Source organism: Rhinatrema bivittatum, chromosome 10, assembly GCF_901001135.1.
Source record: "Rhinatrema bivittatum chromosome 10, aRhiBiv1.1, whole genome shotgun sequence".
NCBI classification, from domain to species: Eukaryota; Metazoa; Chordata; class Amphibia; order Gymnophiona; family Rhinatrematidae; genus Rhinatrema; species Rhinatrema bivittatum.
The window spans coordinates 14,139,516-14,162,939 of NC_042624.1; the positions used below are offsets into that span (position 1 = coordinate 14,139,516).

At 44.5% G+C, this 23,424-nt stretch overlaps 1 protein-coding gene across 2 annotated transcripts in view; it reads left to right on the top strand.

Annotated features, from left to right (window-relative positions):
* CFH (complement factor H) overlaps nucleotides 1-23,424 on the top strand; it is a 633,102-nt gene that overhangs the window by 282,267 nt on the left and 327,411 nt on the right. The gene's annotated exons all lie outside the window — the stretch shown is intronic.

The window sequence follows — 23,424 nt, forward strand, 5'->3', positions numbered from 1 at the left end:
CCTTAAATACTTCCTCTGCTCTGGATCATTGGAAGCAGATGAGTATCATTAAAGGGATCAGGTCCCTTTAAATCCAGCAGGGCGGCGCGGCCTTGCTCCTAAAGATGGCGAGGAGGAAAGCCAGCAGAGCGCCGCAAGGGAGGAGCAGGGATGGTGATGGACACTGGCCCCGGCGAGCATTTCAGGAGTTGCCACGGTGGGTCGCCGCCGCGGTAGAGATAGGGGGCCGTGCCCGTAGACGGCCACGGGCGCGGAACACAACAGTTTAAATGTAAGAGTGATAATTATATGTTATTGAATGCTGAATTTTTTAATTTTGTTAACCGACAATGCTGAATTTTTTATTCATTATAAACCGACATGAAATCAATATGAATGTTGGTATATAAATTTACTAAATAAATAAATACATACATAAATAAATAAGAGCCTAAGAAATTGCCATGTTGGGTCAGACCAAGGCCAAACCAGATGACAAGAACCTGGCAAGTACCCAAAACATTACGAAGATCCCATGCTAATGATGCCATGCTACCGATGCCAGTAATAGCACTTAATGGACTTCTCCTCCAAGAACGTAACCAACCTTTTTTAAACCCAGCTACACTAACTGCACTAACCACATCCCTCTGGCAACAAATTCCAGAGCTTAATTGTGCCTTGAGTGAAAAAGAATTTTCTCTGATTAGTCTTAAATGTGCTATTTGCTAACTTCATAGTCCTCCTATTATCTGAAAGTGTAAATAACCAATAGGGATGTGAATCGTTTTAGGACGATTAAAATTATCGTCCGATAATTTTAATATCGTCTTAAACCGTTATGGAACACAATACAATACAGATTCTAACGATTTATCGTTATAAATCGTTAGAATCGTGAGCCGGCACACTAAAACCCCCTAAAACCCACCCCCGACCCTTTAAATTAAATCACCCACCCTCCCGAACCCCCCCCCCAAATAACTTAAATAACCTGCGGGTCCAGCGGCGGTCCGGAACGGCAGCGGTCCGGAACGGGCTCCTGCTCCTCAATCTTGTCATCTTCAGCCGGCGCCATTTTCCAAAATGGCGCCGAAAAATGGCGGCGGCCATAGACGAAAAAGATTGGATGGCAGGAGGTCCTTCCGGACCCCCGCTGGACTTTTGGCAAGTCTCGTGGGGGTCAGGAGGCCCCCCACAAGCTGGCCAAAAGTTCCTGGAGGTCCAGCGGGGGTCAGGGAGCGATTTCCCGCCGCGAATCGTTTTCGTACGGAAAATGGCGCCGGCCATACGCGTATGACCGGCGCCATTTTCCGTACGGAAAATGGCGCCGGCAGGAGATCGACTGCAGGAGGTCGTTCAGCGAGGGTTCCGGCGCCTCGCTGAACGACCTCCTGCAGTCGATCTCCTGCCGGCGCCATTTTCCGTACGGAAAATGGCGCCGGCCATACGCGTATGGCCGGCGCCATTTTCCGTACGAAAACGATTCGCGGCGGGAAATCGCTCCCTGACCCCCGCTGGACCTCCAGGAACTTTTGGCCAGCTTGTGGGGGGCCTCCTGACCCCCACGAGACTTGCCAAAAGTCCAGCGGGGGTCCGGAAGGACCTCCTGCCATCCAATCTTTTTCGTCTATGGCCGCCGCCATTTTTCGGCGCCATTTTGGAAAATGGCGCCGGCTGAAGACGACAAGATTGAGGAGCAGGAGCCCGTTCCGGACCGCCGCTGGACCCGCAGGTTATTTAAGTTATTTGGGGGGGGGTTCGGGAGGGTGGGGGATTTAATTTAAAGGGTCGGGGGTGGGTTTTAGGGGGTTTTAGTGTGCCGGTTTTTCGATTTTTCGATTTTTAACGATGTTCCGGCGAGGGATGGGGTTCGGGAGGGTGGGGGATTTAATTTAAAGGGTCGGGGGTGGGTTTTAGGGGGTTTTAATGTGCCGGTTTTTCGATTTTTCGATTTTTAACGATTTTTAACGATTTTTCACGATATTTTACCCCCCCAAACGGCAACAATACGATTCCCTCCCCCTCCCAGCCGAAATCGATCGTTAAGACAATCGAGGACACGATTCACATCCCTAATAACCAAGTCACATCTACTCGTTCAAGACCTCTCATGATCTTAAAGACCTCTATCATATCCTCCCTCAGCCATCTCTTCTCCAAGCTGAACAGCCCTAACCTCTTCAGCCTTTCCTCATAGGGGAGCTGTTCCATCCCCTTTATCATTTTGGTTGCCCTTCTCTGTATCGTCTCCATCGCACCTATATTTTTTTTGAGATGCAGCGACCAGAATTGTACACAGTATTCAAGGTGCGGTCTCACCATGGAGAGATAGAGATGCATTTTTTATGACTGTTGGATGCAGACGGCTGTCACCGCTATTACTCACTTCGTGCCTCACTGCCCTCTCTCCTATGGGAAGACTCATGGGTGCGGCTAGCCGTCTCTGACCCCCCATGGCTCCATTTCAGGCCTTCTCTGTGTGGTAAGGATGCCGCCGACTGCCATCTTTCTCCCAGACCTCCCTAGGCGCGCATATGCTCCAGGCCCTTCTTTATTGACGATGGGGTGGGAACCTCAGGGGTGCCCCCCTTGATGACATCCTAAGCTCTGGATTCTTATGCACCATTGGGGCCTGCTTCTAATTGACTTGGCAACGAGTTCCCTTCTTGCTGAATCCTACTACGCTCTCTATGGATGTTGGTTCCTGCCTCCTGCCTCCTGCTTCCTGTGGCATGAGACACTCTTGGGTACCCGCTTCTCAGGGGCCCTGCTACGGTACTATATCTGGCTATCCGCTTCTCAGAGGGCCCTGTGCCTCAGATGCTGTTCTCCTTTCCCCTTCCTTGGAAATTGTTCCAGAAACTACTCTGCTCGCGAGTCTCCACTTCGGTGTACCCCGCTCCGTGGACCACTGCTGAACTACCAGCTCGTGAACCTCCACTTCGATGTACCCGCTATGTGGACCATTGCCATACTACTCTGCGTTGTGGAGAACTAGCGGGCCACTGCCATCACTAGGGACCAGCCGCGCCTCCCATTCCTCGGGTCTGCACTTGTGAACTGTGACTGTTTGGCACTCTCCCGCTCCTCTCCCGCTCTCTCCCGCTCCTCGGGCCATCGCCTTCTTATTGCTACTTCCTCTTGCTCCCCGCTCCTCAGGGCGTATTACCGCCAACACTCTGAGACTGTGCCACACTTCCCTGCTCCTCTGGGTATTGTTCCTTGCATCACCAGAGACCCCTGGTTGCCCCGTGTCTCAGTACACCTATATCATTCCTCCGGTACAAGACACTCTCTGTGGCTCCACCCCTAGGGTTGCTCTCTCTGCACTCACCGATCCTCAGGCCTATTCAGTACTCGACCATCAGAGGGATCCTATCTGGCTCATCTCCTCCCCAGCCCTGCCTCCCACTCTTTTCCTACTCGCTGGCCTGTGCTACACCTAGCTCTGATCTCGCCTCCCAACGGTGAGGCTCAATGGGGCTCCTCTCCGTGGGTGGTATCATCTCTTACCTCGGGCAAAGGGCCCTTTAACCCACGAATCCTAATAGATTGCCAAGTCCATGGACCCGGCAGAGGTCTTGGCTCTTCAGGTCATCCCTGGCCTGGCACAACGAATTTCTGAACAACAAAAGTTTTTAGACACGCTGGCTACAGCCATCATTAACTTAAGTACCCGGTTGGACTCCACTTCGTTGTCTGCCAAACCTAATTCTACGCCACTCTTCCAGCCTTTGGTGCCCTTGCTGGCACTGCCACATTTCTCAGGAGACCCTCGCATGTGCAGGGGTTTCCTGAATCAGTGTAATATGCACTTTTGCCTACAACCCACATGCTTCCCAGATGTGATTGCCAAAATGACGTACATACTTTCACTCTTGGACAGTAAAGCCCTGGCCTGGGCGTCACCTCTCTGGGAGTGAGATGACCCAGTTCTTCATGATCTGCTGGGCTTCTTGCCATTTTTCGCTCCGTATTTGATGATCCAGGTCAGAGAACCATATCCGTATCTTCCCTTCTCCATCTCCAACAAGGCTCCAGGGTATTGACTGACTACGTCATTGAGTCAGCTGAACTACTCTGGGTTTCGGACTGTTTGTGTGCTATCTTCCTTGAAGGCCTAAGCCTGCGTATTAAAGATGAACTTTGGCCTGGGAGTTTCCTAAATCCTTGTATCGATCATTGCCTTCGAGAACATTCTCAAGAGGCTAGAGCGCCCAAAAGGATGTCACCGATTGCACTCCGAAGTCAGCCTATGCCATCTCCCATGCCTAACACCACCCCAAGTAAAGAAGTGGAAGAACCGATGCAGATGGGTCGAAGTAGGCGTTCTCCAAAAGAAAAATGTCACTGCCAACAATCCAGGCTTTGCTTGTATTGTGGCCAACCTGGACATTCCTTGGCAACATGCCTTGTTTGTCCTGGAAACTTCCAGGCCTAGGTTCTGCTGGAGGACTACTCCTAGGCCTGACTTCACCTTCTTCTCCAGTAAATCTGCCTGTTTCCATAAAGCTAGATGCTGAAGAATTTCATACACTCACCTTGGTGGACTCTGAGACTGGTGGGATCTTCTCCCTGAGGCAGCTTGTAGAACATCTCTGAATCCCCACCATCTGCTCCCTGGTACCCTTATTGCTGTCCTCCATTCATGACGAACCTATACCTGGCAAAGTCACACACTCCACGGTTCCTATTCAGCTCCGCACCGGCTCTCTTCATGTTGAGACCTTAACCTTCCTCGTGCTGGACAAAGCTATCCACCCTGTGGTCCTGGGGCTACCGTGGTTATAGTTACACAGTTTGATTGGATCACATTACAACTATCTCAATGGGGCAACTCCTGCCACCATAAATGCTTGGAGGCCTTATCACTGGTACCCTGTCTCACCACTTCTGGACCTCCCTAGGCATGCACGTGCACTCCAGGCCCTTCTTTATGGACACCAGGGCAGGAACCTCAGGGGCTCCCCCTTGATGACATCACTAGTTCTGGACTCTTAAGCACCATTGGGGCCTGCTTCTAATTGACTTGGCAACAAGTTGCCTCCTTGCTGAATCCTACTACGCTCTCTACGGACGTTGGTTCCTGCCTCCTGCTTCCTGCAGCCTGAGATACTCTCGGGTACCCACTCCTCTGGGGCCCTGCTCCTGTCTCTGGCTATCTGCTCTTCGGAGGGCCCTGCGCCTCAGATGCTCTCCACCTTTCCCCTTCCTCGGGGATTGCTCCAGGAACTACTCTGCTCATGAGTCTCCACTTCGGAGTACCCCGCTCTGCAGACCACTGCTGAACTACCCAGCTTGTGAGTCTCCACTTCGGTGTACCCTGCTTGGACCACTCCTGAACTACCCAGCTCGTGAGCCTCCACTTCGGTGTACCCTGCTCTGGTGATGATTGCTGTACTACTCTGCCTCGTGGAGAATTAGCGCCTGTGTACCCCGCTCCACAGGCCACTGCCATCAGTAGGGACCAGCCTTGCCTCCCGTTCCTTGGGTCTGTGCTTGTGAACTGTGACTGTTTGGTGCTCTCCTGCTCCTCGGACCAATACCTTGTTATTGCTACTTCCTCTTGCTCCCCGTTCCTCGGGGCAGCATACCGCCAATACTCTGAAACTAGGCCACGCTTCCCTGTAATTTAGCACAGCATTTAATGGGGCAAAGGTTACTGTATGAGTGAAATATATTTTGTAATATTTTGGATGGCACTAGAACTGCAAGTTGCAAAGCATGTAGTGGTTCAGTGATAGCCACGTCAGTGATGACAGCCACTGCAGCGAATATACTAGGGATGTGAATCATTTTTTGACGATTTAAAAAATCGTCCGATATTTTTTAAATCGTCAAAAATCGTTAGAGTGCGCGATACAATAGAAATTCCCCCGATTTATCGTGAAAAATCGTAAATAGGGGATTTGGGGGGAGGGGGGAGGGCGGGAGGGCGGGAAAACCGGCACACCAAAACAACCCCTAAACCCACCCCGGCCCTTTAAAACTAAACCCTTACCTTCCCCCACCCTCCCAAACCCCCCAAAAACTTTTTACGAGTACCTGGTGGTCTAGTGGAAGCCCCAGGACCGATCTCTCGCTCTCGGGCCATTGGCGCCATTTTGATGCCACTAATAAAAATGGCACCGATGGCCCGATAAAAAAAAACAAACCACCGACCCTTTAAAAATTGACCCCTTAGCTTCCCCCACCCTCCCGACCCCCCCAAAAACATTTTAAAATTACCTGGTGGTCCAGTGGGGGCACGGGGAGTGATCTCCCGCTCTTAGGCCATCGACTGCCACTAATAAAAATGGCGCCGATGGCCCTTTGCCCTTACCATGTGACAGGGTATCCGTGCCATTGGCCGGCCCCTGTCACATGGTAGGAGCACTGGATGGCGCCGGCCATCCAATGCTCCTACCATGTGACAGGGGCCGGCCAATGGCACGGATACCCTGTCACATGGAAAGGGCAAAGGGCCATCAGCGCCATTTTTATTAGTGCAGACGATGGCCTGAGAGCGGGAGATCGGTCCCCGCGCCCCCACTAGACCACCAGGTAATTTTAAAACATTTTTGGGTGGGTCGGGAGGGTGGGGGAAGCTAAGGGGTCGATTTTTAAGAGTCGGGGTGGGTTTTTTGTTTGTCGGCTCGAGTGCAGCCAATAAACAAAAACTCAATCTGGCCGGACGATAAAAATTTTAAAATTTGAATCGGAACCGGAACTGATCAGATTCCGGTTCCGATTCACATCTCTAGAATATACTACCTTTATAGTCATCTTGCAAGACATACTGAAATACTGTTAAAGTAAATACTAACCGGAAAAAGGAGGAGGGACCACATAACCAAAACCCTAGCGGAACTACATTGGTTACCGATTGAACACAGAATTAAATACAAAACCCTATGTACCATCCATAAACTAATTCAGGATGAGAAATCAGACTGGCTAAACACAGCATTACGGGTACCCGTCCCACACAGAAATCTTCGATCAGCAAATAAAGCACTCCTAACCATCCCGTCAGTTAAAACAGCAAGACTAACCTAAGTGAGGGAAAGGGCCTTATCATTAGCAGGACCCACAATTTGGAACACAATGCCTCCAGAGATCAGATTACAAAGTGATCTCAAGGCATTTAAGAAAAGTTTAAAAACATGGCTTTTTAAACAGGCATTTTACAAGGAGACAGGAGAATAGAAATAATTCAGGAATAAGCAGATAAATACCGACACACAGTATTTATGACAATACAGTAGAGTAGTCTATGAACCCCACATCACAACTAGCATATTGATAACACTATGTATAATAAATGTACCCGTAAAAGTACTTTCAATACACTCGGTCATGACCCACTTCTCTAAAAATTATTTTGTCTAATGATATATTGTAACTGAACCTTTGAAGGCACCTGTTAGAATGTACTATAGTACACTTTTACTTACATTAAATATGTGCCTAAATGTAAACCGTTGCGATGGTATATAACTTAGCGACGGTATCGAAAAGATTTTAAATAAATAAATAAATAAATAAATAAAATAATTACCTAAAAAGTATATTATACAGTGAATAAAACTGTATTTGAGGAGATACCTGCCTATGCTCAGGTGCATAATATGGTGAACAAATTGGGAAGAAACTAGTATGTGTGAAATATTCTAGAGAGAAAGAATTAAATAAAAGACTTTATGATGAAGCTGTTCTTTCAGTTATAAAAAAAAAAGAGATAGGGCAAATAAATGATCTTTTTGTTTGGTTTAGTTAGTCATACAGTAACAATTAGCTCTCAAAGACAGAATACGCAAAGTGACACAGACTAAGATGCAGAAGATCTGGAGCGTTGAAAGGGAGTCTTTCTTATTGATTTATTTAAAGCAGCGCTTCTCAACCGGTGTGTTGCAACACACCAGTGTGTTACCAAGCACCGGCAGGTGTGTCACGTGCTCCCAGTCTCTCCTGCTGCTCTTCCTTCCCTGCTGCCATTGCCGCCGGGCTAACAGTACGTTCAAGCCCAATGGGAACGGCAGCGTTGGTAGAGGAAGCTGTGGTATCCGCGGGTGGCCTTTTCTTCTTCCGGCGCCTGCCCCGGAACAGGAAGTGATACACAGTGCAGTGCGTGGGAAGGAGAAAGAGCCGTGCTGCGTGGAAAAGTAGCGGCGCTGGCAGCAGTATTGGCCCCCAAGCAGTAGTGTTGCCCGGAGCAATCGAAGCAGCCGGCAGTCGGCAAAGGAGACAGCAATATAAGCCTCCAGCGGTCGATGGGATTCTTCTTTCTTGTCCTGCAGGGGCTGGAGGAGGCTGCTGCAGCTACCATTTATGCTCGGTGGGGGGGGGGGGGGGGGGGTGTGGAACTAAGTGAGAGAGAGAGAAGACAGCTAACCTGTAAGTGAGAGAATGTGTGTGTGATTGAGAGCATGTATTTGATTGAGAGCATGTGTGTAATTGAGAGCATGTGTGTGATTAAGAGCATGTGTGTAATTGAGAGCATGTATTTGATTGAGAGCATGTGTGTAAGTGTGTGAGAGAAAGCATGTGTGAGATTGAGAGAAACTGGTCAGAGAGGCGATGTGTGTATATGTGAGAGACAATAAAAGTGACTGGTCAGGGAGATGACTGGAGTGTGTGTGAGATAGTGAGAGATTGGTCAGGGAGGTGACTGATGTGTGTATGTGAGAGAGAGAGAAAAAGCATGGAAGTGAAAAATATGGGTATGTGAGAAAGCATGGGAATAAGAAGCCTGGTGTTGTGGGAGTGTGAGTGAGTGAGTGAGCGAGCGAGTGTGTGTGTGTGTGTGTGTGTGTGAGAGAGAGAGAAAGCATGGAAGTGAGAAATCTGGGTATGTGAGAAAGTATGGGAGTAAGAAGCCTGGTTTTGTGGGGGTGTGTGTGAAAGAAAGCATGGGACTGAGAAGCCTGTATATGTGAGAGAGAACATGGGAGTGGGAAGCCTGTGTGTGTGTGTGCATACATGAGAGAGAGACTGGTTGGTAAGGTGACGGTGTGTGAGAGAGAGAGACTGGGGTATGTGATTGTGAAAGAAAGTGATTAAGAGAATGAGAAGCCTGTGCATGTGAAGAGAGCGAGTATGGGAATGAGAGAGAAATTGGTGCGTGTGTGTGTGTAAGAGAGAGAAAGTTATTATGGGAATGAGAAGCCTGTGCATGTGGAGAGAGTGAGCATGGGAGTTAGAAACCTGGGTGTGTGTGTGAGACACAGTATGGGAGTGAGAAGACATATATGTAAGTTAGAACATGGGAGTAGGGAAGCCTGTGTGTGTGTATGGCATGAGAGAAACTGTTCAGGAAGGTGACTGGTGTGTGTGTGTCAAAGACTGGTTGGGAGATGATTGGTTTGGAAGAGACAGAAACTGGTCATGGGGGTGTGACTGGTATGATGTGTGAGTGAGAGCCAGAGAGACTGGTCATGGGTCCTAAGGAAGAGGACCATGAGTATAGAGCTTAGCCACAACTGCTACTTCTGGTGTGTGCTATGGCCTACATGGAAGAGGACAGGAGTAGGAGAGCTGCTTGAGGGGGTAAGTAAAGGTGACTTTTTAAGTTTATCTTTCTTGATTGACTGCCATTTTAATTATTTAATATTATGTGATGTGTCAGCTTTTTTGAAATATTTTAATGGTGTTTGGAGAATTTTTAATAGTTTTCTGAGTTTAATTGTTGGATGTTATTCTGTTCATAGCTGTTTTGAAACATTTATTCTGCTTAGTATAGTTTTACAATTATTTCTGTATGGGGATCTATAGCTGCTTGCTAGTTCTGTTTTCCTAATAGGAAGTGTATTGGTGTTTAGGGTCTGATTTAATATTTGTAGTGTTGCCTTTTCATAGATAGGGTTGTTACTGGTTGAGTGCATTCCATAATACAGGTGTAACTGTGTGCGGATTAGTTTATGTACATAACTGCAGATCTTGGGAGTATGTTAGGTCAGTTCTGTGTGTGTTACTGAGGTGAGATATTTTACTAGCATGTAAGTGTTTGTATCAGTCTTATTTGTTGTGTTTTCTCAAGAGGACATGCATTGGTGGTAAACTGCTGTCTTTTCATAAGTATTTATTTATTTATTTATTTATTTATAATTTTTATATACCGATGTTCCTGTAAAGAATACATATCGCACCGGTTTACAAGGAACTGAACAGTCACCTCCAGGGCGGAAATACATTAAAACAGTCGCCTCAAGGCAGAATACATTAACACAAGTATACAGGAAAACTATTAAAGAGAACTTTCATAAACTCAATTAAATGTAACTAGGAACCATAGATCAGTAAATCATAAATCATAAATAAGTAGGGCTATTGAGCCTGCTAGTAGAAGGGCTTTGAGTTGCTGTTACTGAGATGACACCAGAACCAGAATATCTTTTTTGTAGGGTGAGTTGTATGGGGAATGTCGTAATTCTGCTTTACATCCATTATTGTGGGTCAGGGAGGGTTTCCATGGATGCAAACTGTACTTTTACATCTAGCCCCGTGACAATCATGGGTTCAGTGTGTCATGCATGTGGGAACCATCTGTCAGGTTTGTCCCAACAGAAAAAAGGTTGAGAACCACTGATTTAAAGTATAGGATAGTAGGCTCAAGAAAGAATAAACAAGACACAGTGATTGAGAAAAGGAAAGAAGAAGACGAGAGGACCATCTGACCAGCATCGATTAAAGAAGAAGACGTCAGATGTTAAAAAAAGAATTGAACAGTAATTATTAAGCCAGGCCTGAGCTCATACATACACATGTGTAACTGTGAGTAACTACAGACAACATATAGAAAGAGACATAAAATACAAAGAGAAAGAAAAAGACTATAAAACATAAGGAAATATTACTTACCTGAACACATCAAATGGAAGAATCCTTCAAGGACACCTTAAAAAGAAAAAGAAAGCACAAAGAATCAATTATTTTTTTTAGTTAAATAAACAATATATGGATCATTAACTATTATACAGAAATAAAAGTGGAAATTAGAGAGTAACACTTATCTGATATGTAGCTAAAGTAGAAGCAACATAAGCATTTTTTTTGCAATTTCTTGCTTAGTTGTAGGTTATAATTACTTTAGAAAAAAGATGAGTAATATATGTTAAAGTTTATTGGGATAATTGTTTAAATGTGCACATTATTATTAAGAAACAGTATATTTTCTTTCAAAAAGTGTTTTAAATAAAATATCAAATAGTACAGTATTGTTCTATTTATCCTTGCCTCCCCTCTTTACCGCCAAGAGACTTCACTGGGAAGATGGTAGTATTCCAAATCCCTATGCACCCCAATCCTAAGGGAGACCCAGAAGGGAGGAAGGCATTGAACTGAACTCTTCTGTGGGTAACATCTGAGAGCTTGCTGCCCATTCTGAAGAGTACATTTTCAACACTAATCCCAGTCATGACAGTGATCCCATCCTACAGGGGTGGCGGTTTACAGAACCTAACATCGTGTAACCACAGCAAGGGTTATTTTTCCCTATATGCATCAACTTGCACTTAACCACATTAAATTTCATCTGCCATTTGGATGTCCAGTCTTCCAGTCTCACAAGTTCCTCCTGCAATTTATCACAGTCTACTTGAGATTTAACTAGTCTGCATAATTTTGTGTCATTTGCAAATGTAAGCACCTCACTCATTCCCCTTTCCAGATCTTTTGCAAATATATTGAAAAACATTGATCCTTGTACAGATCCCTGAGGCACTCCACTGTTCACCTTTTTCCACTGTGAAAACAGACCATTTAATCCTACTTTCTTTTTCCTGTTTTTTAACTAGTTTGCAATCTACAAAATTATATCACCTCCTATCCCATTACTTTTTAGTTTTCTTAGAAGCCTCTCATGAGGGACTTTCTCAAATGCCTTCTGAAATCCAAATTCACCACATCTACCATTTCACCTTTGCCAACATGTTTATTTACCCCTTTATAAAAATGTAGATTTGTGAGGCATATCTTCCCTTGGGTAAATCCATGCTGACTGTGTCCCATTAAACCATGTCTGTCTAAATGTTCTGTGATTTTATTCTTTATAACAATTTCCACAATTTTCCCTGGCACTGAAGTCAGGCTCACCAATCTATAGTTTCCTGGATCTCCCCGGAGCCAGGAAACTATATATCAGAGTGATATATTATATTATATATCAGAGTGATATTGGCTCCATCCAGTCTTCAGGTACAAGGGACAATATTTTTTTTAGAACTTTTAATTTATAACTGCACAAACATACAAAAAACATATGTTTACTGTCATAAACATAAACTTACATTAACTACTGACAAAGAATGGCAAAGAATGGAAGGTTGTGGACATGATGTGGACATGATGGAAAATACATGCATATTTGGTGGGAATGCTGCTATGTTCAATCCTTCTGGGCAGAAGTATCAACTTGTACTGAGGAAATTTGTGCTCAAGGCTAACATTGACTCCTGCCTTTTGTCTTGCGGGGTGCTGGCCTGACAGGTCTAGTATGTGGGGCAACCAAAAGTTGGTTGGTCATTTGTTACATGATTCCATCTAACATGGCCCAGCGGTGGTAGAGGAATCCTACACTTTCTTGTTGGAAGATTAAAGAGGTTGAAATAGTTCAATTGGAAAAACTTCCATATATGCTGCGAGACCAATTAGATCAATATGATGAAGTATGAACGCCTTATTGGGAATGATGCAATAAATATAAATTCAAGCTTGGTTGGGAGAACAGGGGACATCTTCCAGCCTGACACAATCATGGAATGAAGATCTGGGTACAGCTTGGGATGGCAAAGAATGGAAGGCTATTTGGAGAAGGTCTCGCGGCATAGCAATCTGCTGTAAGGGGCATGAACTCTTGTATAAATTGTGCACTGGTTGTATCATACCCCAGTCCTCCTGCTAAATTCAGCAAAGGAGGAAAATAATACATAGTCAATATTGCATTTCTGTGAAAGGTACACAACCTTAATGCCAGTTTCTAACTTTGCCCTCCTGTTACCAGAGAAGGAAATTCTACAGCTTACCCACTTATAATATCTTTATTGCATCATTCCCAATAAGGCGTTCATACTTCATCATATTGATCTAATTGGTCTCGCAGCATATATGGAAGTTTTTCCAATTGAACTATTTCAACCTCTTTAATCTTCCAACAAGAAAGTGTAGGAGTCCTCTGCCACAGTTGGGCCATGGTTAGATGGAATGTATGTAACAAATGACCAACCAACTTTTGTTTGCCTCACATACTAGATCTGTCAGGCCAGCACCCCGTAAGACAAAGGGCAGGAGTCAATGTCAGCCTTGAGCACAAATTTCCTCAGTACAAGTTGCTAATTCTGCCCAGAAAGATTGAACATAACAGCATTCCCACCAAATATGCATGTATTTTCCATCATGTCCACAACATCTCCAGCATTCTTTCCCTACTTTGCTGAATTTAGCAGGAGGACTGGGGTATGATACAACCAGTGCAACAATTTATACAAGAGTTCTTGCTCCTTACAGCAGATTGCTATGCCGCGAGACCTTCTCCAAACAGCCTTCCATTCTTTGCCATCCCAAGCTGTCCCCAGATCTTCATTCCATGATTGTGTCAGGCTGGAAGAGGTCCCCTGTTCTCCCAACCAAGCTTGAATTTATATTTACAATATAGATATTAAATGTTTTGCTCTTAGTTTGCAACACAAAACCCCCTCCACCCCCTCACATTCCTCCAGAATTGCATTTACAGTCATTCTCTTTGTAATGTCCTTACTCAATTGCATGTATATATATCTAGTGGAAGGTGAGATCTGAAACTTCTCCACTAAATCTGTAAATGATTTCAGCCATCCCTCCTCCACCAATTGACCCAAATATTTTAAACCCATCATTGCCCACCTTTCAGGTCTGGAGAAAATGTACATTGAGATATATGTGGGTTGTTCCGTATAGGAGTCATGTAAGATCTTGAGCCCTCAGGTATTTTCATACATTGTTGGACCGACCTCCATACCCTCAAAGTGTGTGCCATTATCAAGTGATCCCTGCTAATGATCTGGAAGTATTCAAAGAAGAATGCATATAGAGGAGCAATGCTAAACTACACACCCTTGTCACCTATCTTTCCAACTCCAACCATGTCTGTGGTGGGTCCTCACCCATCCATGCCCTTAAACATGTCAACCGTCATGCTCAGAAGTACCATTGAAACTCAGGTAAACCTAACCTGCGCGGGTTCCTGTGCTTTACAAGTTTGGCATATTTCAGCCTTGTGAAAAAGCTTGTAAGGGAACTCTTGAGAGTTTTAAACATTGGCACTGGTATATTTTGGCAAGTGCATGAATGGATACACTAAGCAGGGCAATATTGCCATCTTTATCAAATTAACTCTCCCTATCAAGGACACAGGTAACTGCACTCAGCTTTCAAAGTCTCTTCTAATCTTGGTAAACAGAGGAGTATAATTATCTCAATTTTGAAGAGTCCTTAGACACCCAGAGTCCCAAATACCTAAAACCCATATGTTCCCTCTGAAGCATGTCTAACCCCTTATGTTTTGTCCTTTATACCCAACTAGCATAATTTTGGATTTGGAATAATTGACAGTGTACCCTGACAAGGATCCATATTGATCCAAGAACTGTCGCAACACTGCCACTGAACTGGAAATATTTATCAGATATAAGAATGTATCACCTGCATATAAGGATATTTTATGAGGCTCACCACCTATTTGAATTCTATGTATCATCTGTGATATCCTAACAGCTTGAGCAAGTGATTCCATTACAAGATTGAATAATAGAGGGGAGAGAGGACACCCTTGTCATGTCCCCATTTCTGTCCCACAAGAATCCAAAACAACTTCCCCTGACACCACTCTTGCCCTTGGCTCAGTATAGAGTGCCCTTATCCAAGAAATGAAGGCATGTTATTAAGAACTGCAGCTTTGACTTTTACAATGTAGTAGCTTGCAATATTATTATGCAGCAATTGGAGTTTTTTTAATAATTTTTTTTGTTTTTTTCTGTTTTTTTATATGTATTTATTATTATGAATGTTTTTAAATTTTGCACATTGCGTAGGCTTTATTTGAGTTAAGTGATTAATTAATTTGATAAATGAATGAAAAAATGATTAAGTACTGCGAACATGAAAGACCACGACTCTCAGTCAAATGCTTTATCCACATCAATAGATAATATGGCTACTCCCATTCTCTTTTTACTCACTATATGCAAGAAATTAAATAATTGCCTCGTATTATTGGTGGAAAGCTGTTCCTTAATAAATCCAGTTTGATGTGGATGGATTAAAGCAGGCATAACATCTTCTAGCCTAAGCTGTAGTATCTTCGCCAGAAGTTCGACATCCGCATTTATCAAAGAGATTAGCCTATATGAGGACATTCCAGAGGGTTTGGTCTTTTATATATCAAAACTATGAAAGCCTCTGTTAAGCCACCCACCTCTGTCCTAGGTGTACAAAGATAATTAAACAATGTATTCAAATGGGGAACTACTTGCTCAGCAAAGGCTCGATAAAACTCGATTAGAAATCCATTTGGTCCAAGACTCTTACCTCCTGCCATTTTTTTTTTTATTGCACAAGTTCTCATCTGCCATGATTGGGGCTATCTAGCCCACAACATCCTCTTGAAGAAGAAGCCCCAAACCAAAGACTCCAAAAAGGCCGCCACCTCCCCCACAGCTGGTGCACATTGGGCCTTATAAAAGGTAGAAAAATGTGAAGCAAACTGCTTATTGATATCCGCAGGCAAATATTTAATATTACCCTGCTTATCCCCAATCCCTTAAATAGTCAATTCTTCTAAGAGATACCCTGCTTCCCCCCATGTTCATACCATTTTTGTTTAGAATATCTCAAAGCCATTTCTATCCTCGAGACTTCCAATTGCTTTAATTTATCATTTACTAGTGTTAATCTCCACAGCATTTTAATGGAACTCTCCGATTTGTGTTGCTGCTTCAATGTTTTAATTTGACTCTCCAACTCTTTTTGTTTCTGCTTCCCTGGTGATTAACCTTTCAGCTTGGAGAAGAGACAACTGAGGGGGGGATATGATAGAGGTGTTTAAAATCATGAGAGGTCTAGAACAGGTAGATGTGAATCGGTTATTTAGTCTTTCGGATAATAGAAAGACTAGGGGGCACTCCATGAAGTTAGCATGTGGCACATTTAAAACTAATTGGAAAAAGTTCTTTTTCACTCAAAGCACAATTAAACTCTGGAATTTGTTGCCAGAAGATGTGGTTAGTGCAGTTAGTATAGCTGTGCTTAAAAAAGGATTGGATAAGTTCTTGGAGGAGAAGTCCATTACCTGCTATTGATTAAGTTGACTTAGATAATAACCACCGCTATTACTAGCAACGGTAACATGGAATAGACTTAGTTTTTGGGTACTTGGCAGGTTCTTATGGCCTGGATTGGCCACTGTTGGAAACAGGATGCTGGGCTTGATGGACCCTTGGTCTGACTCAGTATGGTATGTTCTTATGTTCTTAACTTGCATGTGAGATAATAATCCCTCTTACCACTGCCTTGAGAGTCTTCCATCTCAGAGTAGGACTGCAACCCTCAGCAGGATTAAGTAGCTCATACTCTTGTATGACTGCTTTAATTTTATCAGTGAAATCTTTTCCCCCAGCAGAGAAGTATTTAGTCTCTATGGCCTGAAGGTGCCCTGACATTGATACGTCAAACATAACAGACACTGTATGGTGATCTGAGATTGTGCAAGACAACATATCTGCATTTAAAATAGCTTCGGTAAATAGCCCATTACATAAGAAGTAATCTATTTGACTATAAGTATGGGGAGAAAAAGGTATAGTCATGACTACTATTGTTCCATTTCCTCCAGACATCTACTAACTGAAATAATTGCATTAGGTTAGTAAATTCTCATCCAGTCTCACAGCTGGATTTTGTACTTCCAGACCTGTCAACTGAAGGATTCACACAACAATTCTAATCTCTGCCCATACACAAATTTGTAGTATTGTACCCCACCAATATTTGTTGCAATTCCTTTTAGAAATCTGATTGCCCACTATTAGGGCCATACAGATCCACAAATGTCATTGTCTTAATAAACAGGCTCCCTTCTAAAATTACAAAATGATCCTCAGGGTCACACCTTGATCTGTGTACCATGTATGGGTGCATCTTTATGAATCAAAATACAACTCCCCTGCTATGAGAGGATTAATAGGCTGTGTATATCTGTCCCACCCAGGATCTTTTTAGTTTCTTGTGTTCCCTTGCTACTAGGTGTGTCTCCTGCAAAAACAAAATCCATTGCAGCATGCTCATTGTTCTGGTAATGCAAAATTCTGGAACACTTTATCGGGGAAGAGAAACTGCTAACATTGAGAGAGATTATCTTTAAATCATGTCGCATCTTCACATATTATGCAATAAACATTGAGCATACAACAGATTTCTTTGAAAAGTACAAATTAAACATGTAAACCTCCAGAAAAAAGAGCAACCGGTGAACCCTGCATACTTACCCAAATACTGTGCCATGTGCTTCCTTTAAACTCTCCCTGTTTTTTAACCTTGCCCTTGACAAATCTGGTCCCCAAACTCCCCTAAAACCTCCCCACCCCTTTTCCAACCACTTCTCCCCATCTTATCGTACTCCCATCGTACTTGTACCCTAACCCTTTTCCCATTCAGTCCCTCTTAACCCTTTGAGAACCCCCCCATTGAACCACTCTACCCCAGTTCTGGTTTCTCTGCTCTACTTTACCCCAAGCCTCCTCCTCTAGAGAGGATGTGCCCCATTAAGGGACATGTTTAAATCCAATTCTTAACAAAAAAAGCAGGGATCATCCCCAGAGAACTCATCTGTGTCCAGAGGCTCCTGCTTACAACCAGAGCATACCAATTTGAAAACAAACACCATCCCTTCCAATAAACAAAAAATGGAAGACATGGCTTCTCAATCACGCAAATATCATTTAATCCCCCCCCCCCTTCCTTCTAGTACCCCAAAATTATTATGGAGCCCTTTCAGAATATTTTTTCTCAGCATTCATAGATCTTTTCTTTGAGAACATCCGTGAGTGCCAAAAAACTATTGTGCCCCAAAAGTAACAGTTCATACGCTGTTTTCATCCATTCAGACTGCACTAGCCAAATAAACCTTGAAATGACAAGTTCTCTTCTCACTCTCTGCCCAAAATACTTGCAGCCAGGACTGAAAAATACACTTGAGGAACTTGTCAACTGACAATTATGTTCATCTTGATAGAAACAAAAAATGATTAGGACCAAGTTCACAGCTTGCGCCTGTTCCAAATCATCCACAGAGTGTCAGCAAGTTTACTCTCTCACTCACTCAATGCCCACTGCCCAATGAAATCAGCCCTTTCTCGCAGTCCACTTGCATAGCAGGGCCAGGCAATAATAATACCCCTGCCACTGACATCTACAAGGTTATATGTCCTCTCCCGTAGCTATCCTAAACCCTCCCCCCACCCTAGAAACAACAAAAAACATGTTCAAGAAAGCAGAACTGGGTCACTCACACATTGATCGCTTCCCCTTGCCCAGAGAATTCAATGGCTTACCCTCAGTGCCAAACTACCATTTTTCTTAACTTGCTGCACCACATGTCTCTGCCGGCTCACTCATCTCCTCCGAGCCTGCTCTGGGAGTCATCATTCCCAGACGTTAAGAAGTGCTGCATCTTAGCCACAGACTAGAACACATGTGTGTGATTATTCACCAATACTCACAGCCTCGCCAGGTAAAGTATTATATATTGAAGACCACGCTGACACAACTGTTACTTAACTTCCAGAAAGCCCACCCTTTCCTTCTCTACCTGCTGGGAGATGCCCAAAAAGAAAATGTTCCTGTGCTTTTGGTAAATAATTGACTTCAGTGCCTGAGCCCTATCCAGCACTTTAACCTTATCGGTATAATGATGAAATTGCATGATAATTGCTTGAGGCCTACCCCTTGGTGAAGGAGGGGTTCCAAGGCTCGTTGCCCCCTTTCTAGCTGGATGCGGCCCATGAGCTCCAGGACCCAGCTAGAGAAAAAGGCCACAGCATTACTACCTTCAAGCTGCTCCAGTTCCCCCCCACAATTCTTATATTTTTCCTTCTCCCTCGATTCTCCAAATCATCAAGTTTATCTTCCACAGCTGCCAACTTTCATTTGAGAGTATCCACTTTCTTTCGTGCCTCAGTCAGGGAAAGTTCCAACTCCTCCACGTGGCCCTCCGTTTCTCTTATGCTAGTACTATCATCCTGCACTGTAGACACTAATTAAGTGACTTTTTCCACCACCACTGCCAGTTTAGTGTTAATGTCAGTTGTTATCTTCTCAGAGAACTTTACAAACATTACGTGCAATTACTTAGTCATATCTAGCAGGGTGGCAAGTAGTGGCCATTCCTCCTCAGATATTGAGTCATCTCCAGAGTTTGATATTTCTGCCACTATTTCTTTACTATTCCTTGGAGATTGAGGCTTCTTATCCACCCAATATGATGGCAGGGATCTCTTTTGTGACACATCATCTTGAGTAGGCAAAACCTTTACGTTTTCCAGGATTTTTATCGTTGGCAAGGGGAGCTCAGCAGCGACCTTCTGCTAACAGCATATCACGTGCCCTCCACAATGGATAATTTTAATGACAGGTTAGTTGGTCTCCTTCTCCCAAGGCATCCTGGGACAGTTTTGTTCATTTGGAGGGATTTTTTGTGTTCCAAAACTCATGGAAAGTGTTGTTTCTTATTACTTCATTATAAGTTCAACTAAAGCATCCAGAGAAATTCTCATAGCTATGAAAAATATATGTGCAGTTATTCTTGATTCTGTCTCATTTCAGTGAGTACTCATTTCATTGTTCTAATAATTTTTGAGCATGAGTTCGAAATCGAACTCATGCTCAAAAAGATGAAACCATCCACACACCCCTTTGACTCTATTCCCACTAAATTATTGCTCACCATTCCCGAAATCATTTCCAAGCCTCTAGCAGAGATTATCAACTGTTCTCTTTCTCAAGGATCTGTACCGGACACACTGAAACTCTCCACCCTCAAGCCACTACTCAAGAAACCCAACCTGAACCCAACTGACCCAGCAAATTTTCGCCCCATCGCTAACTTGCCATTCGTAGCTAAACTCATCGAGAAAGTAGTGAACAGACAACTTTCGGAATACCTCGAGGAAAACAAGATTCTTGCTCCAGCACAATATGGTTTTCGTAAATCCCTCAACATGGAATCCCTTCTCATTTCACTGACAGACAGAATCTACACAGGCCTAGAAAAAAAGACCCCTTATTTGCTGGCTCTACTCGACATATCCGCGGCCTTTGACATGGTGAAGCACTCCATCCTTATCAAACGGCTATCAGAGATTGGTATATCAGGAACAGCCCTAGACTGGTTCAAATTTTTCCTCGACAATAGAAAATTCAAGGTTAGAGTAAATAACATAGACTCACACCCAGTCGAAGCCACTCTTGGAGTCCCTCAAGGATCCTCTTTATCCCCCACTTTATTCAACATCTATCTTCTACCCCTTTGTCAACTTCTCACAAACTTAAAGGTTACATATTACATTTACGCTGACGACGTCCAGATCCTGATACCAATCTCGGAATCAATAGAAAAACCTTTTAAGTTCTGGAGCAACTGCCTACAATCCATAAACACAATCCTCACCAGCCTTAATCTCTTACTTAACACTGGAAAAACAGAACTACTGCTCATCACCCAGGACGAAACCCCCCCACCAATTCAACTGACACCGACTACACATGTAAGAGACCTAGGAGTAACCATAGACAACCGACTGAACCTAAAAAAAAATCGTCAATAACACAACTAAAGAATGTTATCACAAACTACATATACTAAAAAACTTGAAACCTCTCCTCCATTTCCAGGATTTCCGTACAGTTCTTCAGTTGATCCTATTTTCAAAAATCGACTATAGCAACTCCATATTAATCGGCTTACTAGCAGTCACTACTAAGCCATTACAAATGCTACAGAACTCCGCAGCCAGGATCCTAACCAATACCAGCAGAGGTGAACACATTACCCCTATACTCAAGAGCCTACACTGGCTCCCCATAAAGTTCAGAATTTTATACACAAAACCATCCACTCACAAACAACACTTGAACTAAATTGCCCTCTCCGATCTCATGCAGCAGTCAGACCCATTAGAACATCGGATCTAGGCACCCTTTATGTACCCCCTGCCAAGTCGTCAATGAAGAAACTCGCCTTCTCGATAGCCGGCCCTATTCACTGGAATAATCTTCCATCGGAACTGCGCTTAGAACCATTCCTGCGGACATTCAAGAAGAATCTGAAGACCTGGCTCTTTACCGAAGCCTTCACTTAAACTTTTTACCGAAGCCTTCTTTTACCGAAGCCTTCTCTTAAACTTCTCTCTTAAACTCACACACTATCATCTACTGAACTTACCACCTTTACTGCACTTTACATTTTACGCTTACATGCATAATTCAAAGGGTTCAATGTATACCCTACCTATTTATTTATAGTTCACTGTATATATCTAACTTTATGTTCCAAACACATGCTTCTTGTTTAAGGTATACCTTATTTACTTACCTATTTACTAATTGCTATCTGTTTATTGCTTACGTTCAATGTTCACCATATATTTGGTAATTCCTGGTTATATGTAAACCATATATTTGGTAATTTCTGGTTATATGTAAACCGAAGCGATATGTACTAGTACATGAACTCTGGTACAGAGAAAGTCTTAAATAAATAAATAAAAAATGTTTTTGAAGTCAAGAATTGAATCTGAAGTTAGATTAACTGATATCTGGATGTCTAGCAATACAAGAAAGAAAAGATGCTGCGAGGACAGCACACTTATCTCAGAATGAGATGGTAATCTCAACAGGCCTTGCTGAGAAGACTACAAGGCTTTCAATGCCATATAAGAAATTAATAAATTGTCCAGGTAGCTTGGTTGGTTTCCAGATTATGATTTAAAGACCAGGCATAGTATCAAACTTGATTCTAGTTAAAACTGAAAGCCAGTGCAATCACTTTACCAAAAGTGGAGAAACATGATTGCATTTTTGAAGTTAAAAAAATTAGTTTAGTCACAGAGGGGCGGATTTTAAAACCCCTGCACACCGGCGCGCCTATTGAGGTAGATCTTCAAAAAGTACGTGATTGCGTACTTTTGTTCGCGCACCAGGCGCAAATAAAAGTACACTGGATTTTATAAAATACGCGCGTAGCCGCGCGTATCTTATAAAATCCGGGGTCGGCGCGCGCAAGGGGGTGCACATTTGTGCAACCTGCATGCGCCGAGCTCAGCGCGCGCTGCCTGTTCCCTCTGAGGCCGCTCCGATTTTGGAGCGGCCTCGGAGGGAACTTTCCTTCGCCCTCCCCCCACCTTCCCCTTCCTTCCCCTTCCTTCCCTTACCTAACCCACCCCCCGGCCCTATCTAAACCCCCCCTTACCTTTATTCCACGATTTACGCCTGGAAAAAGCAGACGTAAATCTGCGCGCGTCGGCCGGCTGCCCCGCTCCGTGTTCCGGTCCCGGGGGCTGGTCCGGAGGCTGCGGCCACGCCCCCGGAAAGCACCCGGGCCGAAACCATGACCCTGGGCCCGCCCCCCAAACGCCGCATCATGTCCCCAAAACGCTGCGTCATTTGGCAACGCCCCCGACACCCCCCCCGACACGCCCCCTTAAAAAAGCTCCGGGACTTACGTGCATCCCAGGGCTCTGCGCATGCCGGCAGCCTATGCAAGATAGGCGCACCAGCGCGCGAGGGCCCTGCTCTCATAAATCCGGCCAGATTTACGCGAGCAGGGCATTTAAAATCCACCCCATTTTGCATAGGCCGCCGGCGCGCGCAGAGCCCCGGGACGCGCTTAAGTCCAGGGGCTTCCTGTCGGGGGCGTGTCGGGGGGCGTGCCGAAATGACGTGGCGTTTCGGGGGCGGCGACGTGGCGTGGTTTCGGCCCGGGGGCGTTCCGGGAGCATGGCTGCGGCCTCCGGAACAGCCCCCGGGACCGGAACACAGAGCGGGGCAGCCGGTCGGCGCGCGCAAAGTAACTTTGCCGACAAAGGTAAGGGGGGGGGTTTAGATAGGGCCCGGGGGGTGGGTTAGGTAGGGGAAGGGAGGGGAAGGTGGGGGGAGGGCGAAGGAAAGTTCCCTCCAAGGCCGCTTCGAAATCGGAGCGGCCTCGGAGGGAACGGTGGCAGGCTGCGTGGCTCGGCGCGCACAGGCTGCTGATTTTGGGCAGCCTTGCGCGCGCCGACCCCGGATTTTATAAGATACGCGCAGCTACGCGTGTATCTTATAAAATCTGGTGTACTTTTGTTCGTGCCGGTGGTGCGAAGAAAAGTACATGATCACGTAAGTTTTGAAGATCTACCTCTAAATTTGGATATAATTTTAAACATTTTAGTCCACTGAGGG